The 19,056-nt window shown below is 40.8% G+C and overlaps 1 protein-coding gene across 3 annotated transcripts in view; it reads left to right on the top strand.

The window, feature by feature from the left end:
- Nucleotides 1-19,056, top strand: part of LOC109411862 (rho GTPase-activating protein 100F) — a 293,033-nt gene that overhangs the window by 32,516 nt on the left and 241,461 nt on the right. The gene's annotated exons all lie outside the window — the stretch shown is intronic.

Raw genomic sequence — 19,056 nt, 5'->3', positions numbered from 1 at the left:
GTAAGTTTGACATAATATAAACTAAGCCTTTTAAGTAAATAAACTTGATTTTGCAGCTTTGTAGCTGATAAAGACAAATACTCGTCTTAATTCTGCTGAAAGAGTCGGCTACCAGCACCTCCCGCAACAGGAACAGGACAGGAACACCGCTCTTCCAGCAGGGTCAAGAAAACGCAGTTTTTTTAACCACATGCTACAAAGCTAAAATACTTTATTAAATATATAAACTAGAACATACATTTAAAGGGACACTTACATCTTCGGTGATTTATTTACATTGGGGAAATATTGATTTCGATGCGTGTAGTCTGTCCACTGTTTCCACTATTTCTGACGTGATTGAAAGCAATGAGCAGAAAAACCGCACAAAGAGAAAGCAAATAAAATAGGCAGATGTGCAGGGGTTTTTTTTTTTTATCTAGTTCATTTATTTGAGGCTCAATCGCGTATAACGCTTTACGGAGCCGAAGATCTCTTTTTGCACTTAATAATATACTATGTACAAGATAATAACTTTTCAATCATGTTTGTTAGTGATGGGTGGAGGCCAGGGTACTCGTGGCAGCTCGAGGTTAGAAGGTCACATTTTGAAGGATGGACAGGGTGAGGACTGGACCAAAGGTTTCACTGCAGCTCATCCGGGTGCTAATCGCATTGTTCTAACGTGTTCGGTGTCTTGTGGTGATGGTACCAGCTTGTTGAAGGGCTTGGTCTTCCGGATGGCCAGGAGCAGCTCGGTAACACGAGGAGGACAAAACAGAGAAAAAAAAAAAACTGGAGAAGAAAACACAAGCGAATTAAACTTTTATATCAGATGAGCGGAGGACAACACGAGGAGGACAAAACAGAGAAAAAAATGGAGAAGCAAACACAAGCGAATTAAACTCTTATACCAGATGAGAGATACGGAGAAATTCATAAATGGATTGCATATAGGGGAGATCGCGGGTTCCCAACACATCCCTTACTGGAACGAAGGGTTGTCTACCTCGGGCCTCAAGGGTATCCAATAGTAGTGCTCTGGAGGCGTCATTATCCGGGCATTGCCAAACTACGTGGTCGATGTCATCATAACCGGAACCGCACTTAGTGCAAACATTGTTGAGCGCGAGGTTTATTCTATGCAAATGTGCGCCTAGCGAGTAGTGGTTTGACATAAGTCTTGACATTACGCGAATAAAGTCTCGACCTACGTTCAAACCGTAATGCCACGCTCGCAAAGAAACTTTAGGAATAATCGAATGTAACCACCGTCCCAGTTGGTTATCTCGCCAATCATGTTGCCAACTTTGAAGAGAACTCTGGCGAACTAAATGGAAAAATTCATCATGTGAAATTCTTCTATCATAGATCTCGCCTTCCTGTGCGCCCACCTTTGCGAGAGAATCCGCCTTCTCATTGCCATAAATTGAGCAATGAGAGGGGACCCATACAAAGGTAATCTTGTATGATCTTTCGACCAGTGCACACATCTGCTCTCTTATTTTTGTAAGAAAGTAAGATGCATGCCTTACAGGTTTCATCGACCGGAGTGCCTCAATAGAACTAAGACTATCCGAGAAGATGAAGAAATGGTCTACGGGCATGTTGGAAATCATCCCCAAAGCGAAGTCGATTGCTGCCAGTTCAGCAACATAAACAGAACAAGGTTCTTGAAGTTTTCGGAAGGCGGTGGAATTTTCATTGAAAACACCGAAGCCAGTAGACCCATTGATGCGGGACCCATCAGTGAAGAATCTCTTACAGGAATTGACATTTTGGTACTTTTCGTTAAAAATGCGAGGAATAGATATACATACACCGAAGTTGATCTGGTATTCCCTGAACAGCTTGTTTCATGGACAGATCGTATTTAACAGAGGAACTGTCATTGGTGAAGTGTACACGAGGAGGATTATAACCTGGGAGGCTTATATCAGATGACATGTAGAAAAGATAGATTCTCATGAATTTTGACTGAGTGTTCAGACTGAGCATTTCTTCGAAGTTTTCAATAACAAGTGTGTTGCTCACTCCACACTTGATAAGTAACCTTAGCGAGAGCTCCCAGAAGCGGTTCTGGAGAGGTTTCACCCCTGCCAGGACCTCCAGGCTCGCATTATGCGTTGAGTGCATACAGCCGAGGGCAATACGCAAACAACGGTATTGAATTCGTTCCAGCTTTATTAGGTGACAGTTTGCTGCTGAGTGGAAGCAGAAAGAGCCATACTCAATAACAGAGAGAATAGTCGTTTTGTAAAGTTTTATGAGGTCTTCCGGGTGAGCACCCCACCATGTTCCGGTAATTGTGCGTAGAAAATTGATCCTTTGTTGACATTTTTGCACCAAATACTTGATTTGGGTACCCCAAGTGCCTTTTGAATCAAACCAGACCCCAAGGTATTTCGAAGTCAAAGATTGGTCGATTTCTATTCCCAAAAGATTGAGTTTCAGTTGGGCTGGGTTCCGCTTTTTAGAAAACACAACCAATTGAGTTTTTTGCGGAGCAAACTCGATCCCCAAATCTCTTGCCCAGGTTGACAGATTATTTAGAGAATTTTGCAATGGTCTTTGCAATATTTCTGCATGTGGGCCTTTTAGAGAAACCACAGCATCATCTGCAAGTTGTCGTAGCGTGCATTGTCCTTCCAAGCAACTATCAATGTCTTTCACGTAAAAATTATAAAGCAAGGGACTTAAACATGAGCCTTGGGGTAGGCCCATGTAGCTAATTCTGGAAGTTGCCAGTTGTCCGAGATTGAAGCTCATATGTTTTTCTGACAACAAATTATACAAGAAATTATTTAAAATTCCTGGAAGTCCACTATTGTGCAGTTTTTCTGACAATATTCCTATGGAAACTGAATCAAAGGCGCCCTTAATATCCAAGAAAACTGAAGCCAGTTGCTCCTTTTCCGCATAGGCCAGTTGAATATCTGTTGAAAGCAACGCTAGACAATCGTTTGTTCCTTTGCCCTTGCGAAACCCGAACTGTGTATTTGAAAGCAAATTATTCGATTCAACCCAATGGTCGAGTCGCGATAGGATCATTTTTTCTAACAATTTCCTTAAACATGATAACATAGCAATTGGGCGGTATGAATTAGGATCAGACGCTGGTTTACCAGGCTTTTGAATAGCTATTACTTTGACCTGTCTCCATTCTGGCGGAACAATGTTATTCTCCATAAGTGAGTTGAACAGGTCCAGTAATCGTCTTTTCGCGATATCTGGGAGATTTTTAAGAAGACTGAACTTGATCATATCGCGTCCCGGAGCGGAATTGTTGGATGAAAGAAGAGCCATAGAAAATTCCAGCATAGTGAAGGGTCTGTCCAGAGAACCATCTCTTGAGGATGTTTCCCAATAAATCGGTTGTGCTGGGACTGAGTCTGGACAGACCTTTTTCGCGAAGCTAAATATCCAACGGTTGGAGTATTCGTCACTCTCATTAGAAGAAGAGTGGTTTCGCATGTTGCGAGCCACTCTCCAAAGCGTTGTCATTGAAGTTTCTCTAGAGAGGCCCTCAATGAAGTGACGCCAATAACTACGCTTTTTCGCTTTCAGCAGGTTCTTCAGCTGTCTTTCGAGCTTTGCATACTCTTGATAAAGATCTGAGGTACCGTGCCTACGAAAAGTTTTGAAAGCATCAGATTTTTTAAGATACAACTGGGTGCAATCATCATCCCAGCCTAGTGTGGCTGGTCTTCTTTTGAAGGTTGCACTTGGAACACGTCGTTTTTGTGATTCTAATGCACTCTTGTATATCAGTTCAGACAGGAATCGATACTCATCCAAAGGTGGGAGGGGATTGAATGATTCGATGCCAAAAGATACCGCTTCTGCATATTTTTGCCAATCGATATTCCTTGTGAGGTCGAAAGGAACCTGAATTGGTTGGTCCGACCTTTCACTATTATGCTTTATGGTGGTTATAATGGGCAAGTGATCACTACCATGAGGATCTTCGATCACCTTCCACGAGCAATCGAATGATAGTGAACTTGATCCCAGTGATAGGTCAAGACGACTTTCTTTGCCGTCAGATGCAATACGTGTCACTTCACCTGTATTCAAAACGTTCAAGTTGAAATCGTCGCATAAATCATAGAAAATGGCCGCCCTGTGATCGTCATATGGTTCGCCCCACCCAGTACCATGTGCGTTAATATCACCCAGAATTAAAACTGGATGTGATAGTGCAGAAACCGCATTCCAAAGATGACGGCGGTTGATTGAAATTCTTGGAGGAATGTAAACGGAAGCTACGCAAAGATCTTTACCCTTTACGTTTATTTGGCAAGCGACGATTTCCACGCCAGGATGAGTTGGGATTGGAATTTTATAAAATGAGTAACTTTTTTTGATCCCCAAAAGTACCCCGCCATAATGATCATCTCGGTCCTGGCGAATAATGTTAAAATCGTGGAAGTTGAGTTCGTCTTCAGAAGAAAGCCATGTTTCACAAAGTGCAAATATATCACAATCAGAGTTGTGTACCAAAAATTTAAACAGGTCTAATTTAGGTTTTAAACTATGACAGTTCCACTGTAGCACAGTGATCATATCTTGAACCTCGGTTGATGAATTATCCATCAAAAGATATGATCGAAGCAAGGAGGGGCCATGATTGTGTCAAATTCCGAAGATACTCTTCTACTGCTTGGAGAAAAATGTCTAGTATGCCTCTGAAGGAGTCTGAAAGTCCGAGGGCATCATATAAGCGATCTACAAGGGCCCTAAAAGTGAATAGTCCTCGTTTGGGCTTGATAGGTTTTGCTGGAATTCGAGGAGCTTTTGTGGCTTTTTTCTTGCCACCTTGCCGAGTATTTCTTTTTGAAGTATACTTAACAGTTGGAGGCGGAGGTTCTAGGTCCTTGCTGCAGCAAGGAACTGCACCATCAGAGACCTGCTTCTTCGGAGTTTTTAAATTCCCTCCGCCTCCTTTGGTAGTTGTCAAACTTTTGAGGGAAGACTTTAAGAAAACCTTCCGGCGCAATCCCGGGGAAGATGGTGACTTCCTTTTTCCGGATGCGAGTACCTCCGAAAGAGATCCACCCTCATCAGTTTCGCCGTCGTCCTGATCATCGGAAGACAACTCCTGATAGGGATTTTCAACTGGGACAGCTGACTCAGACATATTAGCGGGCGTATTAAATGATTTCACCATTTCCGCATAAGTCTTCTTGGAGCGCTTAATAATTGAGCGACTCTCATTTTGAATACGCTTTTTGTATGCCGGGCATTTTTGCAATTCGTGTAGTTCTTGACCACAGTAGCTACATTTTTCAGCTTCCTGTGTGCAAGACTCTTCGAGATGAGCTTGGTTGCATTTGCCACAACGAGGCTTGTTGTCGCAAAAGCTAGCACTGTGACCAAACTGCTTGCAATTGGTACAGTTAAAAACCTTCGGCCTAAAAAGACGTACTGTGTAAAAAGCATTATCAATTACAACAAATTCCGGGAGGACGGAGCCTGGGAAAGTCACTCGAAAAGACCCTGACGGTGAGTAAACTTTCTTGTCCCCTTCCATGGTTGCCTTTTGGAGAGGTTTACAATCAAGAATACTCACATCAGCGATCGACCTGTTGTTGAAGCGTCCTACGCCGGTCTTAATATCATCGCAGGTCAGCGTTTCGTCGAGGATCTTCCCCTCCACCTCCACTTCTCGTGACAATATGTATAGCGAATATTCAGCATTGAAGCACTCGTGCTGAACAATTTCATTTGCTGCTTTGTAACTAGGTGCGGTTACACGCAGCTTGGACTGTTTCACTTGATGAATAACAGTCCCAGGATACTTACGCGTCAGCTCTCGAGAAATCGAGAGCATATTCAAAGGTTTGCTTTTGCGCCGGAAATAGACAACCCAAGGCCCAGGCGAAGATGGCTGGTAAAACCGCGTTCGCGCAATGATATCTTTGGGAGGCATTCCGCCTCCTCCATTCGATCCATCCATACGGGAACGAACACTCAACCGCCAAAGTTTATTCCAAAAAGTGACCAAAAGAGAAAAGTAAAAACCCTAGTGCAATTCTCTTTGAAGTTTGGCTATAATTTTGACCCACACTGTATGGTCTGCAGCCAAAAAAACAAAAAAAAAAAACTCCCAAAGTGAGGAGAAAAAAAAATATATGATTTAATTTCTTCGGCGCGTCTCACCCTAATGCCCCACGAGAAAAAAAACGAAGCGAAAAAAATGACCTTCAAACCTAAACACACTGTTGTGGAGAAGCGATACAATTCAAAGCGAAAAAAAGTGAAAAGAATTATACTCAGCCGTTCCCGTTTGTTGACTGCAGCAGCCGACCGTCCGTCCACAGCGTCGTCGGTAGCAACGGAGCCGCCTTTTGTCTGTTTGCTGCTACAAACCGGGATGGAATCACACACCTTCGTTCGATGATGATGATGGTGATTTTGTTAAGGTGAAACGTCAACAAATCCCATTGCAACTTTGCATACAAACTTTAGAGGCACAAATCTGACGAACGAAGCATCGAACCAAGTCGCACTTGATTATCCTGGCTTTGCTCACTTGCAAAAAGAGGCAGCTTTTAAAAATCGACCGCATTTGTTTACGAACTTTTAAGATTTGTGCTCTTGAAAACGTGAGTAGGGGTCCAAGTCGGCCATTGTGGCAGCCATATTGGTACTCTCTGAAGTTTCTCCTTAATGTGGCACGATATCGGGTGGATCTTTGTCCACCTGATTCGCTCCCTTCGCAAAGCGCGATCACCTGTGGCACTAATGTTTGCACTAATAAACTAATTAGTGGTAAAAAAAAGTCCACACGGGCGGTGGAAAAGACACCAAAAAACGTCTGCAAAAAGTGCCTTGTGATGGAGATAGGGATCCTGTCAACCTACTCGTACAAGCGCTCAGCAAGGAATGATGTGCAGGGGTTCGCATGATGTATTCTCACGTTACAAGCTGAAAAAGCCAAAATCTTGAAAATGTACTTCTAGTTCAAAAAAACTTCACACTGGAAGCTAGAGTAATCTCTCACAGCAAGCTGGAAAAGCTTATTGCTAAACGCTGAAAAAAGCTTCTCACTGAAAGCCAAGAAAGCTTCTCACTGAAATTTAGAGAAGTTGCTCATTAGGATTCAAAAAAGCTTAGGACTAGAGGCTAGAGAGAAACTTCCCCTAGAAGTCTTGCTACGCAGAAAGCTTAGGAAACTTCTCACCGGAGACCAATGCATATTTGCACTAGAATCTGAAAGAGCTTCTCACCGAATACTGGAAAAGATTATCCTTGAAAGTTGGTAAAGCTGTTTACTAAGAACTAGAAAAGCTTTTCACTTGAAACTGAAAAACTTCTTATTGAAAGCTGGAAAAGCTTCTAACTGGATGCCGAGAAAGCTTCTGGAAGCTGAAATATCTCCTCACAGAGAGCTGGGTTAGCTTCTCACTCGAAATCCAAAAAACTTCTCATCAAAAGCAGGAGAACAGATTCTTCCTGGAACCTGGAAAAGCTTCACATAAGAAGCTGGCAAAGCACCATATTTGGAAAAGCTTTTCACTGGAAGTTTTTTTTTTTCTCCCCTGTTGGGGAAATTAAGCCACTGCGTCCAATAGGCTGAACTTTTGTGGCATGTCCCGTTTCACTGGAAGTTAGAAAAGCTTCTCGCTGAAATCTGAGAAAAACATTTCTTGCAAAACAAAAAAAAAATATAGCTAGAGAAAAGCTACTACCTAGGGGCTGGTAAGCTTCTTAATAGAAGCTGGAAACTGTCCATACTAGCATCTAGAAAACATAAATCTGGAAAAGCTTCTCACTAGAATCTGGAAAAACTGCTCACTGAACGCTGCAAAAGCATTTGACTGGTAGTAAATAACCCATCTCGCTGAAAGCTGGGATAGCTTCTCAATAGAAGTGGAAAAGCTTCTCACAGGAAGCTGGAAACCTGCTCAATGAAAACTGGAAAAACCTTTCATTGTAGCTATAGAGACTTCTCACAGGATGCCAAAAAATGGTTATTTCTGTGAGCTAAAGAAAAGTTTTTCGTTAGGGCTAGAAAAAGCTACCATTTCATGCAAGTACTACTGCATACTAGAATCTGGAAAAGCTGAAATCTTGGAAAGCTTTTCACTGGAAGCTGGAAATGCTGGAAAAGATTCTCACTGAATACCGAGAAAGCTTATGGAAGCTGGGATAGCTTCTCACAGGAAGTTGTAATAGCTGTGAAAGCTTCTCATCAAATGCTGGATAAAAGTTTCTTCCTAGAACCTGATTATGTTCTCACAAGAAGCTAGCGCCAAATTTGAAAAAGTTTTTCACAAGAAGCTAGAAAAGCTGCTCGCTGAAATCTTAGATTTTTTTTTCATAGAAGCTACAGAAAAGCTGCTAGCAAGGGGATGGTAAACTTCTTAGTAGAAGCGGAAAATTGTCCATACTAGAAGCTGGAAAAGTTAAAATCTGGAAAAGCTTCTCACATGAAACTGAAAAAGCTGCTTACTGAACGATGCAAAAACTTCTCACTGGAAGCTGAAAATTTTCTGGCTAAAATCTGAAAATTCTTCTCGCTGAGATAACTTCTCAGTCAAAGGTGGAAAAGCTTCTCACAAAAAGCTATGCAATTCTAAATTCATACGAATGAAAAACCATACCACAGATTATGAAGAATTAGCAATTAGAAGTCCGGAGTGAGCAATGAAGAGTGAGGAATGATCAATATTGCTGTGAGGGATAACCAGTGAATAGTGAAGAGAATTTGACAGTGAGGAATGAGAAAGGGGTAGTGAGAAGTGAGCTATGATTAGAAGTGAATAGTGAAAAGTATGAAGTGAGGAGTGAGGAATGTGCAGTGAGAAGTTAGGAGCGAGCAGTGATTACTGAGCATAGAGCAGTGATGAGTGAGAAGTGAACAGTGTATAGTGAGTAGGGAAGAGTGAGAAATGAGTAGTGAGGAATGAGCAAGAAGTAAAATGTTAGCTTTAAAGAGTGTTGTAACTACATACGGTTGCTCCACAGCTACCGTTGGCTTGAGGAGAGGGTCACGGAAGGTGATCATTCCCAGCGGCTAGCGAGACTCTGTATAGACATCATATCTTAAGGGTCGGCACGCTTATCCTTGCTCTTCTGCGGCCTTACTCTACTCTGACCTTCTTCCTTCGGTGCCCCGTTCACCTGCAGTTATCCTCCATTGTTTACCGTTCCAACTTTTTCTTGGTCCACGGTACTAATGCGACCTAAATGAATCGAAATGTCTGCGACCACTGAAGAACGATCCTCGGTCGAGTCTAGCAAATGGGCGATACTTAACCTGCCCAAGTCTTCTCCGGAATCTCTTCAACGGCGGAAGGTTACCCATTTTTGGGTTAGGATTCGCCTTGGTGTCGAGATGACCTCGGATTTGGGTTTATGATAAAACCTCGGAAAACCACGGGATTCTCGGTATCCTTAAATTCCTACACACACAATAGACTAGACATACAGTGGACACTCTCCATCGGACTTCACTAGCGTCGATCACTTGGGCAAATGGCCGTTTCTTTGATCAGTTGAAGATCTCAAAGCTCCTAATGGCCTGCTTTCGCTACCACCGTTTACGTCCATGTTTCAGACGCAAGGCAGAGTCATCTGGCGGCTAATGTTAAAGAATGATGGTAGCTGCTATTTATGGCTGTGTCCTTTTTGGGTGACCAACAAATACAAAGAGTAGCAACAAACAACACAAACACTTTCCTGTACTTTTATTAAAGAAGCAGACGGAAACTACTCTATACCACGACAAAATCCCACAATCCTGCTGATGGGGTACTACGAACCGTTACAGTATGAAGCAGTGGGGAGTGAGAAATGAGCAGAATGAAAAGTGAACTTAAACAAATGGGCAGTTAAGTAGGGAGGAGTGACAAGTGAAGAATAGGAACTGACCAATGAAAAGTGAGCAGTGAAAGCTAATGGTGTTGCTTTTTTTTTTTTTTTATTACCATGTATTTGATGAGAAAGTAGTGAGAAGTTAACAATGACGAGAATTGGAAAGCTAAAAGGTTAATTTATTGGGAATCGAAGAGTGAAGAGTGAAACGTGAGCAGCAATAAGTTAGGAGTACGAAGAATGATATATTAAAAAAGAGAGAAATTAGTAATGGATAGTAAGAAGCGAGAAGGGAGTGGTGATGACTGTGCAGTGAGGAGTGCGACTTGAGTAATAAGGAATGAGCAGTGAAAAGTTAGAAATTAGAAAAGAGTAGTTAGGAGCAGCCAGTGATGAATGATCAGTGAAAAAAGAAATATTCTAAGAGAAGAGTGAGAAATAAGCGGTGATGACTGACCTGTGCTAAATGAGTGTGTTGAATGAGTGAGGTATGAATAGTGAGGAATGTGGAGCAGTGAGAAGATATTAGTGAGGAGTAAGTAGTGAATAATATGACACAGAATTGAGAAGTGAGAAGTGAAAAGTGGACAGTGTAGAGTGAGCATTAAGGTATAAGCAGTGAAAAGTAAAGAGCGGAGAAAACAAATAAGGTGAGGAATGAGAGGTGGAAATGGAAGAATGAAGAGTGAGTGGTAGGGTAGCCTACACTTATATGTAAAACAAAAAATAATAATCAAGATAATAATAATAAAAAAAACAACACGAAGTCTTACGCCCTGCATCTATAGTTTCAAGTTCCCAGAAGCCACGGGCAAAATTCGAGCGAAATCGACTAAGACTAAAAAAGTACTCAACGAGCTTGAAGTTAGTATGGGAATGCAGTGAAGAATGAGACATGAGGAGCGCGAGAGAAGTAAGCAGGAGTGCGTATTAAAAAACAGAATATTGAGGAATTCGAATCAGTGGGTAGTGAAGAGTGTGGGGAGCGGACCTGGTGTGGTGGTTAGAACACTTGACTATCACGCCGAGGACCTGGGATCGAATCCCACTCCCGACATACTCACAAAATGTGGGTTCTTCCTTCGGAAGGGAAGTAAAACGTGGGTCCCGAGATGAACTAGCCTAGGGTTAAAAATCTCGTTAATACAGACAAAAAAAAAAAAAAAGTGAAGAGTGTGAATCAGTGAGAAATTGGATTGAACATTAAAGAGTCAGAAATTAGGAATGTCAAAAGAGTGACATGTGACAAATGATGAACGAGGAGTGAAAAGAGAGAAGTGAGAATTCAGTTATTCTATCCTGTTCCAAGTTTATGCCACAAAAGTTCAGCCTACTGGACACAGTGGCTTAATTTCCACAACAGGGGAGGAAAAAAAATCCTGTTCCAAAAATTTTCATATTGCCTAGGATTTCATAAAAAATCATAAATCGGAAGCGTTCAACATCGATTTTTGCCATCTAGTCTTCCATCCCGTTCCTAAAGTACGCATATGAATAGCTAAACACATTTTAGCAATTTAATGAAACGGCGCTTTTCACTTCCCATATTCCAACAATATTCTCCAGAGAATACTCCAGAGAATACTACAGACAATACTTCATGAATTCTGGGGCTTTTTTTCCAGAGATTGCATCACAAACTCACCCATAGAGAGAAATATTCCATAGGTTCTTCGGAAACTTTTCTATGAACTCTTTCGGGATTTCCACCAGCTTTCAGAAATTCGTCCAGGTCCAGCGGATCTTCGAAAATTTCTTTAGATACTCCTTGAGATACCCCATCAAAAATTTCACCAGGGATTTATTTAGAAAAACCTTCAAAGATTCGGAAATTTTCTTTAGTGATTCTTCTGAAAATTTCAAAAAGAATACTTCTAGAAAACCTTGCATGGATTGCTTCAGATATTCTTCCATGATTTCTTTTCGAAATTCCTCAATGAATTTCTTCAGAAGTTTTTCCCGTGGTTCTTTCAAAAATTCTTCAAGAGTTTCTTCCAAAAAAATTCTCTAAGGTTTCCTGCAGAATACCTTTAAAAAATTACTTCAAAAATTCTTTCATGGACCCTACGAAAATTTCCAGACATTTTTCCATAGAGGCTTTCACGAAGACCAAGGATTCTTCACGAAGTTAGTCGAAAAGATGTCTCCAGATATTACTTCAAGTACTCAATTATAAAGTCTTCCATGCAATTTCTGAGAATTTCTTCCAGAGATTCTTTCAGAAATCTAGAAACTTTTCAGAGATTCCTCCAGCAGCTCCTGCAGCGATACTTCCAACAAATTCCTTCAGAAATTTCTCCAGGTTCAGATTTTTTTTTGTTCCTCCAAATTTTCATCACAGATTTCTTAAAGATTCATCCAGAATTTTCTCTAAGGATTCTCAATAAAAAATATCATAGATTCCCTAATAATTTCCTCCATGGATTCATTTAGAAAATCCTCCAGAGATAATTTCAGAAATTAAATGTTCCAGGGATTCAGTTTTAAGATCTTTCATGGATTCCAAACGGAATTCTTCTCTCTGAATTCCTTCAAAAACTCTTATAGAAATTCTTGAAGAAATTCGTCCGGGTACTCCTTTACAAATTCCTTCAAAAATCTTCCAAGGATTCCATTATAAAATCTTTCATTGACTCTACTCGAAATTTCTTCAATGTGCTCTTTAGAAAGTCTTCCGGAGGTTCCCTTAGAAAATCCTCCACAAATTATTTCAATAATTCCTCAAGAAACCCTTTAGCAAAACCTCAATGAATTCAGAAATTCTTCTAGGGTTTCCTTCGGGAAGTAGTTTATGGTTGATGTGATTATAGTTCATGCTGATTTAAACTAGTTGCAATGATTTAAAAAGAGTTTGCCTTACTCTGCAACAATTAACAAAATAAATAAATAAATAAAAAATAATAAACCCCAGAGTTCCTTCTTTGAATCTTCAAATGATTATTTGCAGAAATTTCTCCCACAGTTTCTTCTCTTTTTTCAAGGATTTCATCAAAAGTTTGTACATGGATCTTTTAGAGACTTTTCCAAGGATTCTTTAAAAAATCTCTGTAGTGGATTCTTCAGAAATTCTTCCTTTAGCAATTCCTAAGGATGGTTCCTCAAGTACTCCGCTAGAGATTCCATTGAAAATTCGCGAAGCACTATTTCCTAGGAATTTCTACAGGAATATCTTAAGAAGTAAAAATTTTTGTAGAAAAATTTTTAGAAGTTTAATTTTAACTTCCAAAAATATTACTCCGGTCATTCCTTCAAGCAATGGTGAAGCAGTTTTAATAGGGGATTTTCCCGGAATTCTTTAGATTTCGCAATAAATTGTTTTTGAAATCCTTTTTTGATTTCTTCTGCAATTTCTCCTTGGATTTTTCCAGATTCCTCCAGGCATTGTTGCAAGAACTCCTCCTGAGGAATTCAAAAAGAAATTTCGCTAGAAATTCTTTCAAGATTTTTTTTTGGAAATTCCTTTAGAAATTCTTCGAGAGATCTCTTCAAAAATTTCTTCAGAGATTTCTTCAAAATTACCTCAAAAACCTCTTTTTATGCATGTTCTTTTGATACACTTTAAATTTATGCACCTTTTTTATGCCATGCATAAAAAAAGGGAAAGCTACTCAGAACCAATATTGTGCATACGAAAATTCAACAATGTCGGTAACTATTGCAACGGCGGTAAGGAGGCGGTTATAAGAGAGAGCGTTTCAAAGGTCCCAAGGGGTTTCAGCGGGGTACCAGAAAATCTCTGGAGGTTTTTCGAAAGCATTTCAGAGCGTAAGCATTGCAGAGAGTTTCAGATGATTAACGACGACAGGTTTTGGAGGCGTTGCAGGTACGTTTTTGGGGGTTTCGAGCGTCTCAGGGGCGTTACATGGGATCCGAGGGAGTTTAAGGGGGATTTTGGAGGCATTTCAGGAAGTTCCAGAGGATTTTTATTGGGTTTCAGAGGCATTACGCAGATTTCGGAGGTTTTGGAGGGTCTCAAGTGCTTTCCCCTTAAATGTTGAAATACCCGTTGATGTAAGGGTGTACTTGAAACCCCCCGATAGAACCCTGACCTGAAATGCCTCGAAACGTCCTTGCAACCTCCGTGATCCCATTGAAGCACCCATGAAATCACCATAATCAATTTGAAATGCCTCTGAAACACCTTGGAAGCTTTTAATATGCTCCGGGAACCGCCTAAAACACACCTGAAAACGCTCCTGAAATACTATTAAACGCCCCTAAAACCTCTAGGAACGCCCTTAAAATGTTCTTGAAACCCTCTGAAACTCTCTGAAATGACTCTGAAATGCCTTGAAACGCCCCTCAAACCCCTTGTAACGACCTTTAAAGGCTCCTCAGACCCCTGAATTACCCTTAAAGCCCCTCAAAACGTCTCTGAACCCCCTGAATACTATTGAAAGGCCCCTGAATTCCCAGAAATCCCACTAAAATGCCAACAAACCCTGACAGATCGCCCTTAAAAGGCTCCTGAAATCCTCTGACACAATCACCTGAAACGCCCCTGAAGCCCTTGGAACCTCCTTTTTTAGGCTCTTTGGCAACCTTCTGGAAACACAAGAGCAAGACCTGTTCACGCGAAATAGACACCCTCATTAAAGCCCAAACTTAATTTGTGCCCAAATTTCCCTCTTTTTATGCCTTTTTTAATTCATGTGCATAAAAAGAGGTTCCAGTGTACAAGGATATACTATCACAAATTTCTCCAGCGATTCCTTCCTTCGGGATTCTTTCGGAGATTCTTCTACGAATGCTGTAATTTATTCCCCCAAGAATTTTGAAAAGATCTTCCAGTGGAATTTATTTTTTTAGGGGCTGATAGCTGAAGAAATGCTCTCCGCTAAGGGTCGAAAATCCTTCTTAGTAGAAAAATTTTAGGATGCTAGAAATGCTGAAAACTGGATTACTTTCTACTGTAAGCCTGAAGATCTGCTGCTGGAAGACGAAGAATTACTCGCTGGATGCTGAAGGTTGAAGGAGATTGCAATCGGAATATATCAAAGTATCTCATTAGAAGCTGGCAAAATTGCGCCTTCCCCGAAATCAGTTTTCAAAATTCACCACTCAAATTCAGAGTTTCAACCCTGGTTGTGCCGAAATATGATAGAACTCCACTTCAGATAACCCACAGAAGGGAAAACACCGAAACGAAAAGCGAAATGTGCCTCGCCATCGCGCAAGCTATTGCCAGAACCATTCCTTGCGGTTCGCTTCAAGTGGTCCATTCCTTTAGAATTCTTGTGATGTGGTCGTCGATGTCGATCGGCACGCGGAGGAGTACCCAGGAAGGGCTACGCCACGGCCAAACTGCGGATTGGCCATTTGCAGTGGCAGCCAGCAGTGGCAAACTTCTCTATCTGTAGACTGAGACCGTTCCGGAGCGCCATCTATCGAAGCGTGTAGTGGATTCTTTTAAGTTTTCATTCGATGGGGAGTTGTTCGAGGAAGCAGAAACACAGTTCGCGAGATGTGTTGTACGTTGGGTGAGCGGTGGGAGACCGGGGCTAAACAAGCTTTATTTATAGAAAACACCGAAGCTTTTTCTATTGGATTTCAACCGAAATCACAGGAGTCACAATCTCACAAAAAATCAATGAGATAGCTGCTTGGGCCTAACAGGTATCTTCAGTGTTGGTTGGTGATCTTCTGTTTTTGGGCGAGAATGACGCCTGCTACGTCAGGTTGCTGATCAATATGGAGTAGGGGAAGGAAGTGATGATTGCGAAAGGCTTGCCCACGGCAGAGCAGTGTATCTGTTGATTATGCTTAAGGTGATGTGGCACAGTGCGCTTGTAGGCGTGGTATGATAGATTGGCACTGTGAAGGAAGAGAAATGGCTTTTTCAATCCGTTTCTGGCGATGGCTATGAATACATGACTATACATGAGTTGCGTATGTAGATAAGTGGGAGAAAGCACATATAAAGATACAAAACAGGAGAAAAGGGACGGGCCAGGGATTGAATCTAGGACCTTATGCATACGAAACAGAATCGGTAGCCACTGAACCACCGAGTCCGTCATTTTTTGGTGTTTTGGAGGCGAAGTGGTACTGATTGTTGATCACAAGTGCATAATTTTCCGCAAAAGGGTGAATTTAACACCGTATCCCCCCTAGGCAGATGCTTAGCAAAGCAGACTATATTGTTGAAGATTATGTGAGCGGAAGAAAGTTTTTTCTCATTCCATGCAAGGAATTCGAACTCACAAGATGATGCGCATTTCTCCGCACAATGCACTTGCTTGCATGCATTCACACCATATCCGTGTCAATCCATGTGTCTCTTTCCCAAAAAGGCCAGAGCACTCGAGAAGCTCGAAAAGGGTTGGGATTTTTTTTTTCTGTCGAAGTAGTGTTGGTTTTTTGAAAAGAAAATCATGTCCTTTCTCATGCTCCGACGATGGCATTGTATGACGAGGTGTGTATGTGCGATGTTTTGCCGCTATTTCTTGCGGTGGGAAAATATGTATATTGTGGGGCAAGATGTGTGAATTTTACAGGTGAACATTTTTACGTCTCGTTGAATAACTCCGAGGAACACGTCTGTCTACTTGGCTGCAAAAGTGTAAATTTCTGTTGCAGCAGCAGCAATCCCCCATAACCATCGCCATCAACAACATCATGCGTAAAATAGGACGAAGTAACAATGCAGATGCAATAAATTTGTGCGCCACACACTGGGTTCGCACGTTCCTTTTTCGCAGCTCATGAAATGCATGTAGTGATACATATGCAACTGGAATTGGAGAAAAATGTCAGAGTGTTTCGTATAATCATCACGACCTATTTGAACAAATCATTGCCACACAGAGGTCCAATTTTGAGAAAAGCTGCCAGAAACTCCATTTTTGACATGTCTTTAATGGGATACAGTATATCGAGCATTCATCCATAATACTAGGAAGTGGAAATATTTATTTTGTATCTTGTTACAGCACTGAATAGCTGCTGATGGAAAAAGTACTGATTTTTTTTAAAAGAACACAAACGAGCTCAACCACTACAAAAGTCTATTTATATAATAATACAATTGTTTTCAAAAGTGTATTTGTAAGTTCTTGTGTATATCATGCAGTTGCAATGAAGCAAGAGATCAAATTAGTACTTTTGGCTTTAAAATTGACGTTACATGCCATAATTATTTACAAAAAATAATACACGTCGACTTCAAAGTGTCTTTCAAATCGCTCCTTGCTACTTACTTACTAACTTACTTACTTTCAGTCCTGGGCGCCCACGGTGGTGCAGAGGGCCGAATTGAAAGATTTCCATCCTGGGCGATTGCCAGCTATCGCACAGTGGGAAAAACCGACCCAAAAAGGCACCTAATTATTGCGGCTGATTGCGATCTTTGAAGCCCATTTTTTCCGAATGGAAAAATGTCAAGGAATCGATTGGTGATACTTTCATTCACCGGAATTAAGTGTAAGTGTCCATTTTGCCCCATTTTCCCCTAAAAACACTGTTTTTCTGAATTAAATAATGGTTTCAACAGATTGCGGCTAACCAACCAATTTTTTATTGATGTAGAATTGACAGGTGCATTCTATGGAGCATACCTCGATCTGTGTCTTTGACTGGAAGTGCCCATTTTGCCTCATTTTCCCCTAAAAATGCTGTTTTTCTGGATTAAAAAATAGTTTCAACTGATTGCGGCTAACCAACCATTTTTTTCTTGATGTAGAATTGACAGGAGCATTCTGTGAGACACACCTTGATTTGTGTCATTGACTGAAAGTGCCCATTTTTCCTCAATTTCCCCTAAAATACAGTTATTCTGAATTAAAAAATGGTTTCAACCGATTGCGGCCAACTAACCAATTTTTACCTGATGTAGAATTAACCGGCACATACTTTGGGGTGCACCTCGATATATGTCATTGAGTGGAAGTGCTCATTTTGCCTCATTTTCCCCTAAAAATACTGTTTTTTCTGAATTAAAAATTAGTATCAACTGATTGCGGCTACCTACCATTTTTTCTTGATGTAGAATTGACAGGTACATTTCTTGAGGCACACCTCTACCCGTGTCCTTGATTGGAAGTGCCCATTTTGCACCATTTTCCCCTATAAATACTGTTTTTCTGGATTAAAAAATAGTTTTAACTGATTGCGGCTAACCAACCATTTTCACTCTGATTTAGAATTAACCGGCGCAAACTTGATGTAGAATTGACAGGTACATTTCTTGAGGCACACCTCTACCCGTGTCTTTGACTGAAAGTACCCATTTTGCCCCATTTTCCCCTAAAAATACTATTTTTCTGAATTAAAGACATGTTTCAACTGATTGCGGCTAACCAATCGATTTTTGCTTGAAGTAGAATTAACCAGCGCATATTTTGGGGCACACCTCGTTCTGTGTCTTTGGGTGGTGGTGCCTATTTTGCTACATTTTCCCCTAAACTACGGGTTTTCTGGATTTAAAAATAGTTTCAATTGAATGCAACTAACCAATATTTTTTTCCATAAATAGAATCGACCTATGCATACTATGGAATACACCTCGCGCTATGCGTTAGTCTGAAAATGCCCGTTTCACCCCATTTCCCCCTAAAATACTCTTTTCTGGGTTAAAAAGTTTGTTCCAACTAACTAAAACAGTGTTTTAGGTGGACATGAACCAGCCTCGGGCTGAAAATCTCCCTAATAAAGCTAATAATAATAAGTGTTTTAGGGGAAAATAGGACAACATGACCACCTCCAATCAATGACACAAAGTTTGTCTGACAATATGCTCTGATCAATTCTACATGAGGAAAAACTTGTTTTGTTGGCTTAAGCTGTTAGCTTAAATTGCTTAGCTTGTTAGCTTAAATTAGTTGAAATTGTTTCTCAAACGAGAAAAACGGTGTTTTAGGGGGTAAAGGGGGAAATGGGCACTTCTAGTCATAATGCATCGATTAATTTCACATTAGGAAAAAAAAATGCTTGGTCAACCGCAATTAGTTGGAACTAATTAGGGGAAAATTGGTTAAACGGGCAATTCCAGACTAACGCATAGCGCGAGGTGTATCCCATAGTATGCATAGGTCGATTCTACATCAGGAAAAAAATATTGATTAGCTGCAATCAATTGAAACTATTTTTAAATCCAGAAAATCCTTAGTTTAGGGGAAAATGAAGCAAAACGGGCACCACCACCCAAGACACAGAACGAGGTGCACCTTAAAGTATGTGCCGGTTAATTCTACACCAAGTAAAAATTGATTGATTAGCCGCAATCAGTTGATACAATTCTATAATTCAGAAAAATAG

This window comes from Aedes albopictus, chromosome 1, assembly GCF_035046485.1.
Source record: "Aedes albopictus strain Foshan chromosome 1, AalbF5, whole genome shotgun sequence".
Lineage (NCBI taxonomy): Eukaryota > Metazoa > Arthropoda > Insecta > Diptera > Culicidae > Aedes > Aedes albopictus.
Note: the sequence above shows the minus strand (reverse complement) of the source record. Positions and strands in the feature narration are given on the sequence as shown.